Here is a 20,359-nt window from a genome sequence, read left to right on the forward strand (position 1 = left end):
AGGCAATTGTTTTAATATTTATTTGTTAATTTGTTTTATGTATGCATTTGTATTGTGGTTTTATCGTATATTCTTATAATATTTGTTGTTTTATCTTCTGTACATCGCTTACTGATTTTTATATATATTAAGTGGTATAGAATGGCTTAAATAAATAAATAAATCTATATTTTGATAAACTGTATTAGGTCTACTTGTTTTCAAGTTTGATTTTATTGGCATTTTCTTATGTATATTTTATTTTTTTATGTAAGCTGCTTAGAGGTTGTTTTTGATGAAGTAGTCTAAAATCTTGTCAAATAAATGAGTAATAATAACTGCACTGTCCCACTTTATGTAAAACTTACACATGGTCCTAGAGAATATGGGGTTATTTCAGTCTAACCGTTTGCCAAGCAGAGAAGCTTGCGTGAGCTCCAGAGTTATCCTGCCCCTGGAAAAATGGGGCCCAGATATCCATTTCTGCCCCACTTGCCTTTATAAAACTATAAAACCCATTACTGCACACCAGAGAACTATCATTAGGATAATGAGGTTACCATGACAACACTTTGGATGTGGTTCAAATGGCTTCAGGTAGTCCAACAGTCTTTCTCATCCTTGTCCCCTCTTCACCTCCAGAAAGCCAGTTGCTTGTCACAACAACATAATGCCATGAGTGGTGACATAGAAGTGCCAATGGCTGGTGCTCCTCAATGCCAGGGAGAGGAACCATGTTATAGTACTAGAGCTACATTTCCTTTCCTGTACAGCAGAGCATAATAGAAGCAGGGAATACAAGGCCTTAAATCCAAGTCCCAAGGTTTGACAAGCTTATGATTTAATTAGTCAAACTATTTCACCTTTACTACTGAGACCCTCCTCATGGGATCTAAAGGTCATGTTGCATAAATTAAAATATAGCAACAGAGGGAGTCTAGGAAAACTGATCAGCAGAGATATGGATCACTACCACTCCAGCCCCATAATTTTTTAAAAGCTGAAGTGGCAACAAATTATTCTAATGATGAATTTAAAAATGCAACGTTATTAAAATAGTTTTTTTTTTCCTGAAGAGGGATGTCAGCTTTTTCATGCTTTAATTTTATGCTTGACAAACCAACCAAAAGGGAAGGAAAATGCCAGTTGTGGAATTTTCCATATGACCACCCTGTGGCTATTATCCAGGGAATCATTTGCCATTGGGGAAGTTCAGGATGCAAAGCCCTCCTTGATCTCCCCAATGCTTGCTCACCATACAGGGGAGCAGCAGAATCACAGAAGTACCTGCTGCCCACAAGTCAGAAGTCTGACAACAACAAAAGAGAAGCACACCACAGCAAAGCATTGCCAGTAGTCTGAGGGAGGAAAGAGATTGCAAACTTGAAGTCATGAAATACTTATGTGCAAATTTGTGAGCTAACTTCATTGTCTTAATTGCATCTTGGCCACAGCCCCAATCAGAGACTCTGTGAACTTCCAGACTGTTGCTGTTTTCAGGTGGGATTTAATCACATACTGGCAAATTTGGTCACATACTTGGAGCTATTGCACAACAAACCTGCTTCCTCCCCAAACTGGACTTTTTTGCCATAAGGAAAGTATCAGGAAAATGCTCTGGAAAGTGCGGTATAACCATATCTTTATGCAGCATTGTATAACCTCCCTGCAAACAAATCAAAATGGAAGCTCAACAAATAGGCATTGTCTCCCTGCAAACTGTGCAAACCCCACCCCCAGGATGAATGTTCAACAATCAGGTTGTCTGGAAGTCGGGACCTTGACTCCAACATTGTAACAGTTGAACCTAATGAGGTGTCCAGAACACAGTCTTGTCCTGTTTTACTGGATGAGTTTCAGTTGGTACAGCTTGAGGATGTGGACAAGGTGCCTCGTGGCTAATAAAAGCTAGCAGAAATGGAACAGCTGGCTGGGCCAAGGAGGTGATTAACGCCTCCTTACGAGAGGGAGTGGTCCCACTTTGCCTGAAACAGGCGGTAGTGAGACCGCTCCTAAAAAAGCCCTCCTTGGACCCTGACAATTTTAACAACTATAGGCCGGTAGCAAATGTTCCATTTCTGGGCAAGGTTCTAGAGCGCGTGGTCGCTCACCAACTCCAGGCTCTCTTGGATGAAACTGATTATCTGGATCCATTTCAATCCGGCTTTCGGCCGGGGTTTGGTACAGAAACAGCCTTGGTCGCCCTGTATGATGACCTCTGTCAGGAGAAAGACGGAGGGAGTGTAACTCTGTTGGTTCTCCTTGATCTCTCGGCGGCTTTTGATACCATCGACCATGGTATCCTTCTGGGGCGACTCGCGGATTTGGGAGTTGGAGGCACTGCTTGGCAGTGGCTGTGCTCCTATCTTGAGAATCGTCTCCAGAAGGTGATGCTTGGGGAACATTACTCGAGTCCCTGGGTGCTCCAATATGGGGTCCCGCAGGGCTCAGTTCTGTCTCCCATGCTTTTTAATATCTATATGAAGCCGCTGGGTGAGGTCATCAGGAGTTTTGGTTGGTTGGGGGGCCCTCTGCCCAGATGGATGATGTCAGACCTACCCTAGATGGGGTTACACTCCCCCTAAAGGAACAGGTCTGTAGTTTGGGGATCTTATTAGATCCGCTCCTGTCACTCGAGGCCCAGGTAGCCTCGGTGGCACGAAATGCGTTCTACCAGCTTCGGCTGGTAGCCCAACTACGACCCTATCTGGACAGGGAGAACTTAACCTCAGTTATTCACGCTCTAGTAACCTCTAGATTGGATTACTGTAATGCTCTCTACGTAGGGTTACCTTTGAAAACGATTCGGAAACTTCAGCTAGTGCAGAATGCTGCAGCCAGAGTTCTTACTGGGACGAAGAAATTCGACCATATAACACCTATTCTGGCCCAACTCCACTGGCTTCCAATATGTTTCCGGGCCAGATTCAAAGTTTTGGTTCTTACCTATAAAGCCCTTAATGGCACTGGACCGCAATATCTGATGGAACGCCTCTCTCGCTATGTACCTACCCGTTCACTCCGCTCGACTTCCATAGCCCTTCTCCGGGTCCCAACTCATTGAGAGGCCCAGAGAACAGTAACTAGATCTAGGGCCTTTTCAGTGGCAGCCCCCGAATTATGGAATGCCCTCCCAGATGAGATACGCCTGGTGCCTTCTCTGTCATCTTTTCGGTGCCAGGTAAAAACCCACCTCTTCGCCCAGGCATTTTAAGCTTATTTTAATTTTTAATTTATTTTATTTTTATTTTATTTCTGTTTTAAATATGTTTATAATTGTATGGCGCAATACTTACCTGCTTGTATTTTAAATATTGTGATTTTATCTTGTTGTACCCCGCCCTGGGAGCTGTTAGCTATAGGGCGGTTTAGAAATGCAACTAAATAAATAAATAAGTGATCTTAGATGACATAAGCAAGTAAGCCAAGCTGCATGCTCCAAAGAGGACCCAAATTCCCCATGGTCAGTAAACCATCTGACCTGAGGGGAAATGAGGCATATCCTTTCAGTGTGTGACCTTATCCTGCTTGAGTGGTAGAGTCCTAACCATTGGACAATCTCAGTGTTAAACAAGGTTGCCTTTGATTGCCTGAAGCCAAATGGAGCCAAATGCACAATTCAGAATGAAACTTCCATGAATTATATGAAATCTGCTTAATTTGATTTTACATTTCCAAAAGGAAAGGAATGCTACTTTTTTTGAGAGGGGTGCGTGTGTGTGTGTGTGTGTAAGGTTTAGAAAATAAAGCTCTCCGCAATTTCTGGCATAAATCTTGACATTAAGCTGGTCCTTGTCTTGCCGCTTGAATCATTTATTTAAGTGGTGATAATAAAAGGTGTCAGCAATTCAGTAGTAAGCTTTCAAAGATTTTTTGTGTGCGTTGACCTTTAAGTGTTTGGATCTTGACAGGTGAGCTGTTCTTAAAGTCTCCCATGAGATATGGTAGGGCCAAAGGGTCAGGCACGCTAATGATAAAATTATCATTTTACCTTTTACCTCACCAGCCTTAGTGCCTGACATTATAAATGTAGGTAACCTTTCACCTGAAGGTTCGCTCTCTTCTGCACTGCTAGAGATTATAGTGAAAGGGCCATACCTGCAGCTGCAGAAGATGTCTTAGGAGGGAGGGATTAAGTGTCTCCCTTGAATTAAGTGTGCTTTCCCCCCTTCTTATTTCTTATTCAAAAGTATACATTTTCGGAAAAGGCAATACAAACAGAAGCCTTTGTTTTTCTCATGCAAAACTTCTCTCTGTCGTGTGCCCACCTTCCTGACCAGACTTCTGGACCTTCGGTGAAGAAATGATCCTGAAAAGAATGTGCAAATTGTAATGTGCAATGATCTTACCTTTGTGGTTTTTGTTGTTATGCGGTAAAGGTACAAGTGGAGCTTGAAAAGAGAATGGGAGAAGAAATTACAGGAGCTGGGTAAAGATAAAAATGGGGAGACTCTCTCAGTACCTCCAGAGCAAATTATGGAACTTCTTGCTGCAAGAAAAACACGGTGTCAAAGAACGTAGCAATTTCCAAAGATGGATTAGATAACAGTAGAAAATGATGCTAGTAATTGCCAGATGATTATGCTATACTCTGCTTCCATCTGCCACCATTTTGTGATTGCCCCTGTACCACCTATTTTGTTTCTGGTGGGACTCAGGAATTTTCAGTTGTCTCAGTAGAGCCCTGAGAGTGGAATGTTTGAGAACCCCTGATCTAACATAATACCTAAATGTACATATGACATTTGCATATGTAGTGTTATCCCTAAGTATATATGGTCAACAGCTGTGAACCACAGGGTACCAAACAGCAACAACTTTATAAAGGGATGGTGTCTCTTGGTACAATAAAAAAAAAACTTTCAGCACACACCAGCCCACTGTTTGGAGAATAGAATGGCCCCTGAAAACCTTCTATAGTCAAAGCATTTCCAGGGATAAAAGAGATAGTGGACTGACTGACTATGATTTCTTTTGATTTTAATATTGCCTACCCCATTCAACTCATAAAGTATAGTATTTGACCAGTAAAATATGCAAGTTAAATCATAACTGGGGGATGGGTGGATAATTTTGTCTATTTTTGCTAGATGGAGCTCTGTGTCCTTCCTGCTCTGAAAAATATGAGGGGGGAAGGGAGCAATTTAATGTAGCACAATTCAGTGTTCAGGAGCTAAAAGATCTTTGGTATTCTGCAAAATTACCTCCCATGAAGAAGCAGCACAGTTAAGCTGAATGGATAATTTTAATGGCATCCATATAACTGCTAGGGCTGCTTCATAAATCATGGTAATTTAAGACTTAAAATGCATGGTCTGAACATAAATCTTTTTATTCAAAAATCTGAAATTTTGCAGAGCATAAACGTTATCAGTTTGTGGCTGTGGGTAAATGGATTTACAGCCACAAATCTTGCTGTACTTAGGTTGCTATAATAAGACCTTTCCCTACCCACTTTAGAGGTAAAATTGGAATTGAACTGGATCTTGGATAGAATAAAAAAATGTTATAATTAGATGTCTAGAATGAAATTGTCCTGTGTAACCCAAATTAGAAGACTTGAGCAGGGCCTAAGTATTAGGCTAACAAAGCCATGGACAGCCATATGGGATGAGGGAGAAATTCAATTTAGTTTGCATTTCAAGCCTAATCTATCAAATTTGCACTTTCCAAAACAATATGAGAACAGAAACACAGCCATCCTTCAAAATCTGCACTTATCCGAATTTTGCAATGCAGTTTGCCAACCAAACAATGTTTACAGAAATGCATATACTAAGGGAAAGTGTGCATAAAAGTGAATATGAGTGAAAATAACATACAAAATGCATTATATGATGAGAAATTGCTTGCCAAAACGTATATATTAGTAAAAACGGCAATCAAAAATGTATTCATTAGGAGAAATTTGCACTAAAACCCTGGAGAATTGTCACAGAATTTTAAAAAATTGTGAATTGTTGCAGAAATGTGGAGAACTGAATTTACAAAAATTAGTATCCGAGAGAGAGAAAAAAAGGACAGGTCTATCCCAAATAGTGATTTTATGCCTTCTTGATTGGATTAAGCATGATTTATAAACAGTTGCATGAAAGGGGAATTTTATATAATAGAAGAAAGATTATGTAGGCAAAAAAAGAGCAGAATTAACATTATTCCTCCCCCTCTTCGACCCCTTGTCTCATCATTGAATTTTTTAGGGTAGCGAACCAGGACAGAGTGCACAGGCAGAAAAAAATTCTTCCCCTGGGAAGCTTGTGCTCAAATCAGAAGTGTTGAAAGGGCACTGGCAGAGATGTCATTCAGGCTGGATGAATTGGCAGAGTCATTTCCAGGCTTATCAGATCATGTTCCACTTGTCTGAATGCTCTTGTTTTGCTTCTGTGCATCAACACAAACTCAGCTGCCAGCACCGAAAGAAAACAAGGGTCCCATTTCTCCAGCACAAAGGGCTCAACTGTGCATTTCAAAATGCAAACCTCTCTTCTCTTACCTCTGCCCCTCTTTTTTTTTTTTAATAAGAGAATGCAATCACATATATATTCTTGCTGCCCTCTTCTACCGGCGAAGGTTTATTCATCCTAAACTTTTTATTATCACTGTAGTTTATCATTTCTGTATGACTTTGGCAATCCTTATTATACCCAACAATCCTGAGAGATAAACACCTAGGGCTGCATTCAACTAAGGCCACATTCACACCATACATCTATTCCACAGTTATTCCACTTTAAACAGCAATGGCATCCCCCAAAGAATCCTGGGAAGATAGTTTGTGAAGGATGATGAGAGTTTTTAGGAGACTCCTATTCTCCTCACAGAGCTACAGTTTCCAGAATGGCTTAACAATCAGTCCTGCTTCCCAGAGAACTCTGGAAATTCTCGCTCTGTGGGGGGGGGAATCGGGGTCTTCTTACAACTCTCAGCACCCTTCACAAGCTGCACTTCCCATCATTCTTTGGGGGAAACCATGACTGTTTAAAGTTAAATATATGTATGATGTGAGTGTGGTCCAAGTCCTACTCAGACTAGACCCATTGAAATTAATGAACCTTAGTTAGTCATGTCTATTAACTTCTATGGGTCTACTCTGAGTAGTACTAGCACTGAATACCACCCCTAATAAGTGATAGAAAACACCTCAGGTTTTGGGATGGGAGAGTTTTACAGCAAGGGTCAATGATTCGTTCATAGATATATTCTTATCTATGTGCAGAGGGGCTGGGAGGGGAGGTATGCAGTATATTTTGCTTTAGTTATTTTGGGCATGGTCCAGACCAAGTTAAGCAATCTGAAGACCCATTTGATGTCAGTGGGAATGTTAACTGTGTGGTTATTATTATTTATTCATTTATATACTACTTATATGCCAAAATGGCTTCAAAGCAGTTTACAAGTATGAAATCAATTATAAAATATCCACACATAATTAAAATGCACAATAAAACAATTCAATCAAAACATCCATAATTAAAATATACAATAAAACAAGTCCAGTTAAAACAGCAATTTAAAAAAATTAGATCATGAAGTTCAAATTCAGGAGAAAGCTGGTTTAACAGGAGTCTCTTCAAGAGTAAGTAGAATGTCAATACTGATGGGGCCTCTCATATTTCAGCATTCCACAACACTAGTGCCACCACTGAAAAAGCCTGTTTCCATGTTACCGCAAAGTTAACTCCATCCTATTGAAAGAAGGACTGGTTTTGACCTTATTTATTAAAGCAATATAACATTGATTATGCAATCACACCTTTATTTGGATGGAAAGAGATTTGTGCCTTTGACATGCCTAGTTATAATACTCCTGTCTCATTTTTATAATTATGGTAATTCAGTGATAGAACCAGTGAGCTGTCAAACTGAAATTGACAGATTTGTGCTTTCTTAACTTTAATGTGGGCGTTGTTTGCAAACATGTCATTTACTTTGGATGTTGTAGAGGTAGTAAAAGGCCCAGGAGAGGAGCACACAATATGACTTCCTCCATCCCCCCAAATATTTGAATCAGCTCTGTGTTTAATGCATGGTTTGTTACTGTGGATTGTCAGTTTTGAGCTGTCTCTTTACACAGTGGACTCAACAATGTAACCAGACACTTCCTCCTTCTAACCATAATCCAATTACTTTTCAGTACCTGTCTTTTTAAGCAAAAATCATTCAGAAAGGAACCAGCATGCTCCAGTACTAACAGAAAATATATTACTTAAAAAAAAGAAAATATTTGTTTTCTTCCTTTTCTACTCAAAACTTAGGTTTACTGTAAAAATAATAAAGAAATGTTGAGAACTAACTGTGCAATCCAATACATGTCTACTCAGAAGTAAGCTCCATTGGATTCAATAGGATTTACTCCCAGGTTAGTGTGTATTGGATTGCACTCTCCTACCCTGACAGTGAGATGCTCAACTAATAGTTGGCTAGTGTTTATTCATACTGCAATGTTTAAGTGTGTCAGGAGGTTTGTATGACAGACTATTGACTACTTTTCAGAAATCTGTTGACCTAAATCTTGCTACTAAAGACAAGCCAGAGCCCTTCTGTTCCTGGACATGCATGTCAGCTGTCTGAGTTTTGCATGATTAATGTTCTTTTGAAACCTTACAAAATCAATAAGCAAGCTCTAAAGCAGAAGCTAATTTTATCTAAATAAAAGCCTTGCTATTTTTGGTTAAAATTTCTTTCTTTCTTTCAAATAAGTTACTTCTAAGGAGAAAAACAATGAAACCTGTTTTGATATAGTGTGATGATTATACATGCACCTATTCTAATGCTTGGCTGCATACACACAACATTTTATTCTGGAATTAATGGAGACTGAATTCTCATTTTTTCCCTACCTCGTCCACACACAATCTAGACCTATTGCATATTTTTGCCCTTGAAATGCATTTCTTGACAAAGTGGTTATATTCTGAAATGAAAATAAAAGCTCATCACAGATTGTTTCTGCACTACTCCACAGTGTGTTCATTTGAAAACAGATGTAAGCAGTCCCAGTAATCAAACCTGCTCAATGGTGGTGTGGGTGGGCATATGATAATATTGGGAGGGTTTTCCACCGGGTAATCTAATCAAGTGGAAGGTTTTCAAACACATATCAGGTAACTACACCCACCTGTGTAGACAGCAGGATCTACAATTAATCTGGACTGAAAGCAGCATGTTGAAGACAAACATGAAGTGTTCCTTATTGTGAAAAAAATTCACTTTTGCACTACAAATGGGTAAGTGTCTATGCAGCTACAATATATGTGTTAAGGTTACTGTGCATATGTTCTAATCATATGTACACTGAAGATGCATAGAAGGGACAGTGGTATCACACCTGCTCATGCTCACTGGATTGCCCAGTCCATTGGATTGAACCTCTAAAATTCAGGTTGCCTTCTGCAAGAGACTCCATGCATATGGTTTGTAGGAAGGAGGCAGGGCCAGCAGTGTGCATTCAGTATATACAGTTAGAAAGTGTGCAGCGTCCTGCTCACACACTGGAAAGCCATAGCCAACCTAGATTCTCTTTGATGTTTTCTCTTTCCCTGCCTGTTTTTTCTTCAGTTTCCTTGCTGCTGTTTTAGTTTCATCTGGTTGCTGCTGTCTGATAATTTAAGATGAAGAGAGGCATAAGCTGTCCAGCATCAGGGGATTTGGGGCATAGTGTCATCACTGTGCTGATGTCTCTCCATACCATCTGAATCAGGAGAAGCCGTGCAAGTGCTAGACTGATGTCTTGAGGCAGTAATGGGCTGGATCGGTACCAATAAACTGAGGCTGAATTTCAACCAGACAGACCCTGTGGGTAGGGAACCGGGTAGATGGCCTGTTCTGGATGCGGACGCACTCCCTCTGACGGAAGATGCCACTGTTCTCACTACAAGCCCATAGGAAGTGGGTCAGAGTGCCTATTGCCAGCTACAGCAGCTCTGCCGGCTATTATTGTTCCTGGACAGAGGGAGCCTGGCTAGAGTGATGTATGCTCTGGTAACTTCCAGTTTAGCGTGGGGCTGTCCTTGAAAACAGTTTGGAAGCTGCAGCTGGTGCAGAACGATGCAGTAAGAGTACTGACTGGCTCATCTAGTTGAGCTTATATCATACCAGTCTGAAGAAACTGCACCAGCTGCATGTATGCTGCTGAGCCCTCTTCAAGGGTTTAACACTGACTTATAAAACCTAAATGACTTAGGGCCCAGTTAGAAGCTCCCCTCCCGGTATCATCCTCCCTGGACATCAAGATCTGTTGGGGATGCCCTACTTGTTAATCTATTGCTAAGTGAGGCTCGTACTTCTGCAACTCATGGAAAGGCCTTCTCAGTAAACCGCTTCCCAGATTTGGAATGCCCTCTCTCCTGGTGCCAACACTGTTTGGCTTTTGCCACCAGGTAAAAACTTTTTAGCCAGGCTTTCAATGATGTGGGTTTTTGATGCAGGCCACTGATTTTTAAAGAGAGGCTATACTGATTTCTTATATATTATTCTAATATTTTATTGGACTTATATTAGGTTGAGTTTAGGGATGAAAAGATTTGTCAGTTTTGGTTATCTCGGTTTCTCATTTTCCCAATCTGAAATTCAGTTCTCCACATTTCTTCAGCAATTTGTGATTTTTTTTCAAATTCTCATGAAAATTCTCCAGCATTTTAATACAAATTTCTCCCAATAAACACATTTTAGGCAGTTTTGACTAATGTACATGTTTTTGCAAGCAATTTCTCCACATGTAATGCATTTTTGTTTATTATTTTCACACAAATATTCATTTTTATGCACACTTTCCCCTAACATATGCATTTTTGTAAACAATTTCAAACAAGATGCCTATGTTTTGGTTTTCATATTGTTTTGGAAAGTGTGGGTTTGATAGATTGGTAGATTCAGCTTGAAATGTGAATTGAATTTCTTGCCCATCCCTAGTTGAATTTATATTTGATGTATCTCATTCTGGGATTACTTGTCTGATGAAGGATGGGTTTGAAGTGAAATGAAATGAATAAATGATATTGTAAGAGCAGTAAGTGTGTTGTGAAATTATCCTTACAATAGTTATTGGTTTATTATTATATTTATATTCCACCTTTCCCCAAGGAGCCCAAGATGCACATACAGTTCTCCTTCTCCCCCTTACACCCTCACGACAACCCTGTGAAGTAGGTTAAGTTGTGAGACAGTAACTGGCCCAAGATCATGCAGTGAGTGTCATGCCCAAGTGGGGATTTGAATCCTGGTGTCCCACTTTCTATTCTAGTCCAACACTCTAACCCAGCCTTTCCCAACCTTGGGTCCCCAGATGTTGCTGGACTACAGTTCCCATAATTCCTGACCATTGGCCATGCTGTCTGGGACTGATGGGAGTTGTAGTCCAACAACATCTGGGGGCCCAAGGTTGGGAAACACTGATCTAACCACTACAGCACACTGTCTCTTTCAAATCAAGAACATTTCATCACATTTCACTGTAAAGTGGTGAAAAAACAGCTGCAGAGAGCCCATATTGGCTAATGCCTGCAACATAACCAATACATGTCCTTCCTCAGTCACCAGAACAGTTTTGTTTGTTTGTGTATGAGGGCAACCAGAATGATCAAGGGGATGGAGCGACTCCCTTACGAGAAAAGGTTGCAGCATTTGGGGCTTTTTAGTTTAGAGAAAAGGCGGGTCAGAGGAGACATGATAGAAGTGTATAAAATTATGCATGGCATTGAGAAAGTGGATAGAGAAAAGTTCTTCTCCCTCTCTCATAATACTAGAACTCGTGGACATTCAAAGAAGCTGAATGTTGGAAGATTCAGGACAGACAAAAGGAAGTACTTCTTTACTCAGCGCATAGTTCAACTATGGAATTTGCTTCCACAAGATGCAGTAATGGCCACCAGCATGGATGGCTTTAAAAGAAGATTAGACAAATTCATGGAGGACAGGGCTATCAATGGCTACTAGCCATGATGGCTGTGCTCTGCCACCCTAGTCAGAGGCAGCATGCTTCTGAAAACCAGTTGCCGGAAGCCTCAGGAGGGGAGAGTGTTCTTGCACTCGGGTCCTGCTTGCGGGCTTCCCCCAGGCACCTGGTAGGCCACTGTGAGAACAGGATGCTGGACTAGATGGGCCACTGGCCTGATCCAGCAGGCTCTTCTTATGTTCTTATGTTCTTATGTATGCACACTACTTTAAATATTTTTGAATGATGGACAGCATGTCTGAATCTCCCTTTTGCAGTTTATATTGTACCACAAGCCCTGCTTTATAGGACTTCTTCATGACTTTTAATGGATGTTACACATCTCATGGCTCATGTTGCCATCAGTGATGAACCTGTAACCACTGTGAAAATGTTCCATCTGTCTTTACCCTTAATAGCATCAAAGGCCAAGAAAGGACAGAGAAATAACCAGTGCACTTATTTTGTGAAGAAGCCCCAAGCTCACTCGGGCTCTGGCACTTTGAAGGGGTTGTAAAAGTGGAAGAGCTCTGGGTTGGCTGGAAGATGCCAGTCCTAGCTACAATCTGTGCCTTTATGAAATCAGTGTTTTGGTTGTCTTTAATTCCACACACACACGTAAATATATAGACAGACTTTGGAAAGAGAGGGCACATAGTTTTCTTTTCACATTTTCCTTCCATTAGTATCATTAAATTTCCAGACAGTATTAGCCACTGATAAATTAGCATATAGATGGGTTTTGGGGGCAGGGAGGATGAGGTGGTGATGGGTTATGAGAACTCAGAGCTACATTGTAGAAATGTCCCCATTTTTATGCACCCTACATAAAGAGCATCCTGAACCTAGGACAACTAAAAAGTTTTATTGTTTCTAGGCATTTCAGTTTTTATAGTGACAATAATTGTTCGGAGCAAGGTGTACTAATCTGATGAAGAACTTTAATATGAATATAACAGTTGTATTAGTAATAGAAGGCAGAATACAACAGTAAATGTCCTGGAAAAAACACAATCACATATATTTGTTTAGAATATTTATATGCTGCTTTATACCCAAAGAGGCTGTCAACACAACTTACAAAAGATTCTCACAATAAAAATCACACTCAGTCTGATATCAGGAACAATAATAACATGGTGTCCCTATAGTGCCAGGATTATTCTGGCGGCATTTCCTGCTTTCATCTTTCATCTTCCCTGGTGTTACCCTTTGGCTTCCACCTACTAGGCAAGGGAGATTTTGGTAGTTGGATAGGGGAAAGGAAAGAGCTGTGCATGCACAAGGCTGTCACTCAATAGGAGAGCACATGTTTTACATGCAAAATGTTCCAGGTTCAGTCCCTGGCATCTCCTGATCGGGTGGGGAAGGCTCATTTTTCAAACTCTGGAGAGCTTCTGCCATTCTATATAGGTATGCAATACTGGCCAACGTTCTGATTTGATATAAAGCAGCTTCCTATGCTTCTTTCCTATAATCTAAAATGCACAAGTTTGATGCATACTGACTTTAGAATTATGACCGTTAGTCAGGCAAATTATAAAAATGCATATATCTTTTAACATTGTCATCTTAGGTCTGTTTTTCACTCCAAGAAGGGTAAAGTGTGGGGGGCAACAGTTTTTGTCCAAGTGCCTCTTGTTGGGTGTGCAACCACTTGCACAAACAAACCCTGTATTTGCCAGAGCTGTGCATGCTTGCCTCCAGTCAGATAATCAGTGACAGTGCTGATCATCTACTCAGGGAAAGCAAAGGAAGAACTGAATCCAGATGCACACACCCCTGCTCCTGACCAGGTGATTGCTATGAATGCTTTACTGCACGCATGGAGAACTTGTGGTCCTTCAAATGTGATTGGACTCCAACCCCCATCATTCCCAGTATGGCCTTCAGGGCTGGCTTGCAACTGCAGTAAGCCCTTGGGCACCAGACTGCAGTGGGCCCTTGAAATCAGCAGTGGTGGCAATGCTGCGGCACTACCGCCACTGCCACCAGGGGCTGTGTCAACACACTACCACCACCATCTTGGGTGATGGTAGACATGCACACGCAGCATGTTTACACAATGATACTGGAAGTGGCATGGCCAGCCCATGCCAACAAAGAGGGATGTTGCCTGGGAGGGTGGCTCAGAACATGTGGCACATGGAGCATGAACTGATGCTGGTGTGGATCAGATTGGAGTGCACCCACCCAACTCCAACAGCAGGGACCCCTCTCAACCGCAGGGGCCCTCAGTCAATGCCCAACCTGGCTGCCCACTGGCATTGGGTATGATTGGGCCCTTGGGCACCAACCTGCCCTGGGCCTGCAGCACCGTATGCCCCAATATCCCCTCTTGATGCAGGCTGCACAGGGCTTAAAGAGGCCTGCCCGCCTGCCCCACCTACCTCCTGCAACAGCATGTCCATTCGTTTATTGTTGCTTAATAAACTGAACTGAACTAGCTGATTATGTTATGTAGGGGCAAGAGAAAAGGCCTTTTCTGTGGGGGCACCCCGATTGTGGAATGCTCTCCCAAGAAATTTGGTTTGGTCTGCATTTGGTTTAGTTTGCATCTATCCTTTGAAATTCACAGTTCTCTGAATTTTCCAACAGTTTTCCAACATTTTACACTAATACATATATGGAGGCACAAATGCATATTATACAGCTACAAGACTAGCTGTATACTACAGCCAGCATGGATTTTTTGCATTCCCCAGTGCTTACCACTGCTTACCACTCTGCGCCACGGAGTTGTTAGGAGACTCCTATTCCACTGACAATCCCTGTAAGAGGAGTTGACTGTTAAACCACTCTTGCTACTGGAGCTCTGAGGGGATTTCACCTATCCTAAGCATGATTGTACAGGAGTAAACCACTGAATTCAAAAAGAATGCAAATAATCAAACCTGCCATGCCCTCCCCTCCTCCTCCCTCCTATCCCCCCTTTGCCCCTTCACTCCCCCTATCTTTGTCCTGCCCTCCGCCTCCCCTTCCAATCATCTCCCCCTCCTTTCTCCTTCCCCTCCCTTCCTCCTTCCCTCTCCTTCTCCTCCTCCATGGTCAATTTTGCCTATTCCAAGCATGATTGCATGGGAGTAAATCCCACTGAACTCAATAAAAATGCAAATGATCAGACCTGCCTTTTCCCTCCCCACCTCTCCTCTTCTTCCCCCTCTCTCCTTCTCCTCACCTCCTTCCCCTTTCTTCCTCCCTTCTTCCTCCCTTCTTCCTCCTTCCCTGTCCACTCCAGCCCTCCCTCCTCAACCTCCACCATGGTCAGTTTCACCTACCCTAAGCATGATTGCATGGGAGTAAATCCCACTGAACTCAATAAGCATGCAAATGATCAAGCCTGCTCTCCTCCTTCCCTTCCCCTCCCACCTGTTTCCATTCCCTTCACCGCTTTGCCCTTCCTCCTCCCCTCCTTCCTCCTCCCCTACCCCTGCCCTTTCTCCTCCTCCCCTCCCCATCCGCTATGGTCAGTTTCACCTATCCTAACCTTGATTGCAGGGGAGGAAATCATTGAACTCAATAAGCATGCAAATGATCAATCCATTCTCAGCAAACTTGCACAGGATCCCATTTCTTACCTTCCAGATTAAAAAGCAGAGAAATTCACTAATAGGCAAAAAAAAAGCCTTGTGGTTTAAGAATGTACCTATAGCCAACAGATATTTCTATCAAACTTTTAAAAGCAGGGAAATTGGGCAGCTATAGTGAATGCACCAGGGGAGTAGGAGACCTGACCTTCTCTCTCAGATATTGTACTGCCCTACAAATCTGTAAAAATGCAAACATCATTTGGGTTGGTGTTTCACAGTCCAATCCACTTCCTGTGTAGCTTGGAAGAATTTAATAACATATGCCTTTGAACATATGATGAGTGGTGGCAACACCTGTAATAAGCCCAAATAACAGAAACAAGACATGTGCTGTGCTGATCTTGTTTTAGCAGGGAGGAAGCAACAATATTAAGACAGTTGATATAGTTCAGATCATCACTTTAAATATGTTTGATTTACTTTGCAATTTTAGTGGTTTCCTATAGTATTTATTTATTTATTGCATTTATATACCGCCTCATAGCCAAAGCTCTCTGGGCGGTTTACAACAATTAAAAACATTAAAAACAAGTATACAAATTTAAAACCATACCAAATTAAAACCATAAAAACTGATAGGCAAGTTTAAAACGTGCTATTTAAATACTGTTTAAAAATGCCTGGGAGAAGAGGAAAGTCTTGACCTGGTGCTAAAACGATAACAGTGTTGGTGCCAGGTGCACCTTGTAAATCATTTTCTTTTTCTTCTGTTTCTGTGAATATGTGAAATACAGCAACACTTTGCAAAATTTAGACTAAAAAACCTCCCAAAACAACTGTGGAATAATGGAACTGACTATTGTGCAGAACAGTGTCCAACGGACATGAGGAGTGTCTCAGTTTGCACAAGATAAAACAGTGGGAGGTGAAATATATTCTGGCAAATTTCTAGGTGTTCTCTATGTTTTTAATTGACCATGCCCACCTTTCCTTAAGTGGTGTGGTTTAAGCATAGTAGGCTGAACACATGCATCTTGGGCAGGCCAAGTTTGTTTTTTCCAACAGCTAGAGCCATTGCTTAAGTAGCAACGTATTGTAATCAGTCTAATTTTACATCAGACTGCAGTTTCAGATTCAACTGTTAATGCACTCAAAATAGAAATGGAACATAACCTCCAGTTTGAAACACAAAAGGCTGTCTTCACCATCATATGACATTGGCCAATAAAAAAGCTTTGAAATTAATAAAAATAAATTTGACACAGATTTCCAGATTTTCTAGTTTACATTCTCTGTAGAAACAGCAGTAACACAGGAAAGGAGCAAAGTAAGAAGAACACCAACAAACATACAAAAATGTAATTCTCCATCTTTGGAGGTGGCAGGTGTTGCCACCACTCACCATGTGCTCACAGGCATCAAATTCTTCCAAGCTATGTTCTTAAACTGCCAGGTTTTTTTTTTGCCTATTAGTGAATATTTCTTAAAATAACATACAAGCTGCATTATATAAAAAAAAATTGCATACAAAATTTGTATGTTAGAAATATGCACTAGAATGGAGACAAATTTTCATGAGTTTTTTAAAAAAAATTTGCAGACTGATGCAGAAATGTTGCAAACTGAATTTAAGATTTTGAAAATGAGAAACTGAAAGAATCTGAAACTGTGAGCATTCATAGCCCCAAGGATTAAAGGCATTTTTTATTTGCCCAGGCATTTTACATTGTTTTTATGGCCTGCTTAATAGTTTTGTATGTTTATTGCCTCTCAGTTTTATTGTTTGAAAAATATTGTGCTGTGTTAGTGTTATAATTTGTTTTTTTCTGTACACCATCCTGGGATCCATTGAATGAAGAGGTGCTCCAGAAATTTCATGAATGAATGAATATCACAGGGTCCTGAGTTGACTCACCATTTGGGATTTATTCTCTTAAAAGCCTGAAGTAATGTCAGTAAATAGCAGAAGATCTTTATTTTGTTGTTTTTATTATCGAAGCTGCCTGTGCTATAGACTTTGGTTTCTTTTTTCTTATACTCACTGCAGTCCTGGTTTTCCCTGAACAATATTATTCTCCTGGAAGAACTGTAATTTATAGTTCTGTTACCTTTCCTTTCTTATATTAATAATTGTTTTACAGATAACGTTACAAGCAACTTATAAGGAGTCCTGTACCTTACAAGCAGCTGCAAAAAGAGTCAGACCGAACAGTGAGGTTGTAATTCAGTCTCAAGATTGAGAGATTCACTACCACATTCCCAAACCCTTAAGCTATATTCTTTAAAGTGTGGGACATTAGCAGAATCTCTCAATTGAATTACAGACTATTGTATTGCACCTGGGACTCAACATTTAGTGTACTTAAACATTGTAGTACATAAAGAGGTCTAGGAGTAATGGCTTTTTATACTAATCTTTTTTGCTAAATCAAAAATGGGATTATAAAATGGTCATTTCTATGACATAAATGGAGCTTAAAAATACAGTTCTAGAAAAAAATATACCTGCTTATAGCAACATTGTTTTGTGTTCTTAGATCACAGTCACAAGTACCATATGTAAATCATTTGGTAGTGGCAGTGCAATAAAAACCTTTGAAATTATTTTGGATCTTCCCGTTCCACAATTTATACCAACAGTGTTGTTTCTGAATTTTGGTATGAAGCTGTCTTTATTAGGCACCCACTAATCAACTTCTCAAGTAAAAAACATTAAATTAAGTGACCAGATTTAAATGTGGATTGTTAAATTCCTTACAAATTAAGGGAACAAGGTTGCAAAGTTACATTACCGTAGTCATGGGTAAGTTACTTCAGGGATCTTAGTTGATCTGTCTTTTTAAAAAGCCTCTTGTGTGGCATTTGCCATTGCAAACAAATCTTTTTTTATATAGGTATGGGCAACAGCAACAGCAACAAACTGTATGTACTTAGAAGAATTAAAAAAACCTTAGAAAGAGAGTTTTTGAATTACATACTGAAAATTTATCAGAGATGGAATGTTGAGAAGCCAGGGCTTAGGGAGGGGAGTTGGATGTGGTGGACACCCAGCTGAGCTGGCAGATGCCCCTCGCCCTGGCTCAGCCATGGCAGAGCCAGGACTCTACTAGCTCAGCCAGGGGTCTGTCAGGGAAGCCCAGCTCAGCGGAAGTGGTGCCAGCAGAAGCCGGTGTAAGGCCGAAAAAGAGGCGTGCCAGGGATATGTCAGAGGAGGGGCCGAGGGAGGGGGACATATGCAACATCCAACTCCTATTGGATCCACCGCTCCTAAAGGTCCCAATCTGGGACAAAGTTACATTGGCTTAAGAAAATAATTATAATGGAAGTCAACAGGGAGTGCTTACTCGCTGGTAGGGGTATTCAGGAGAGCCAGCCTTTTCTTTTCCATTCATGCATGCAGCTCTCAGATGAGCTGACGTTCTGCCGGCCTGGCACCTCCCAAATGGCAAATGGATGCTGTGCAGCTTCCCACCACTCTTCCTCTGCTGGCTCCCCTTCTGCCAGCTTCCTCTAAATTGGATTGCTCTGTTAGTTGAACACATCCCATACACTTAAATTCACAGTTGATACTAGAGACTACTCAAATATTTACAATAAGGCTGGCTTACCCTCAGTTTGGGAGCCTGATCCAGCTCACCAAGCAATTTTTTTCTGCCCCCAGGAGCCTGCCGATTTTGACAGCAGTAACAAAAGGGGGGGAATTAAAGTAGATACAGTACCGGGCAACCACCCTAATAGGGGTGCAAATAGCTCACTCCCTGGTCATCAGATTGATCATTTAATAAGGAGAGGGAAAGTGATAGCCTCCGTCTCCAGCTGATCTGCATGCATCAGTCAGACAGGGGTTGTGTGTCTGTGTGTTTTGAGTGTGTGCATGCAAAGGTGCATGTGCAAGTGTGAGGTGGCCACATCCACCACTGGCATGCAGGCCCCAGGAGATTGGGTAAAGGTGAATGTGGCCAAAAAAGGTTGGAAATAAAGGATGAGATACTGCCCTTCTAGGACAGTACCATTTAAGGCAGGCGAGAGTAAACTGTGGCCCTCCAGATATTGTTCCTGAATTCTGGCACACATTAGCCTCACCTAAGGTAGCCAGGGATGATGGGAGTTGTAGTTCAGCAACATCTGGAGGGACACAGTTTCCCCAACCCTGACTTAAAGTCAGAGCTTGGAAAAGTTACTTTTTTGAACTATAACTCCCATAAACCCAATCCAGTGGCCATGCTGCCTGGGGCTGATGGGAATTGTAGTTTAAAAAAGTAACTTTTCCAAGCTCTGCTTAAAGTACATAAGAAGAGGACAATAGCCCTTTCCCACAGATTCTCAGCAACTGGCATTCGATCCCAGAGGAAGCATATAGGGATAACCTTGTAATCATTGATAGCCAATCCTCCATGAAGTTGTCTAGTTTCGCTATGTACTGTATGTGAAGAAGCACTTTCTTTTGTCTGGCCTGAATCTCCCACCATTCAGCTTTATTGGATGATCCCAGCTTCTTCACATCTTCCGAATACAGAAGGGGTCTTACATCTGTGAATTCTCTCATGTGATTAGAACTTCCTGCCCACAGAAAGTGAGCAGGTCAGGGAGAAAGTTAGGTCAGAAGTCACAGGCAAAGTGCTGCTTCACACAAATGGGTGCGTTGACAGTACATGTAGTGGAATGGAGGACTGGGTCATGTTCTTGCCCCCTTTTATTCTAATCCAGTTCATGCTTGTGTTCTGTCACTAACTGCTGAATGGACACATGCAACTGCATTAACCCCCGTCAATTGGACAGACATCTATTAGGCCTTAAAACTGTAGTGATGGACATGAGAGCAATGCAATAACATAGTTTTCATATCCAGTGTCCATTTGAAAGCCACCATTTGGCTGGCAAGACCATGGTGTGAATAGAGCACTCGACCCATTCTGTT

The 20,359-nt window shown here is 41.3% G+C and overlaps 1 long non-coding RNA gene across 2 annotated transcripts in view; it reads left to right on the top strand.

The window, feature by feature from the left end:
* The first annotated feature begins 9,088 nt into the window (after positions 1–9,088).
* LOC133365155 (uncharacterized) overlaps positions 9,089–20,359 on the top strand; it is a 61,599-nt gene continuing 50,328 nt past the window's right edge. For both annotated transcript variants that reach the window (XR_009758118.1, XR_009758123.1), the window contains exon 1: positions 9,089–9,206. This is a non-coding gene — a long non-coding RNA (uncharacterized LOC133365155). The remainder of the gene's footprint in view (positions 9,207–20,359) is intronic.

Source organism: Rhineura floridana, chromosome 1, assembly GCF_030035675.1.
Source record: "Rhineura floridana isolate rRhiFlo1 chromosome 1, rRhiFlo1.hap2, whole genome shotgun sequence".
Lineage (NCBI taxonomy): Eukaryota > Metazoa > Chordata > Lepidosauria > Squamata > Rhineuridae > Rhineura > Rhineura floridana.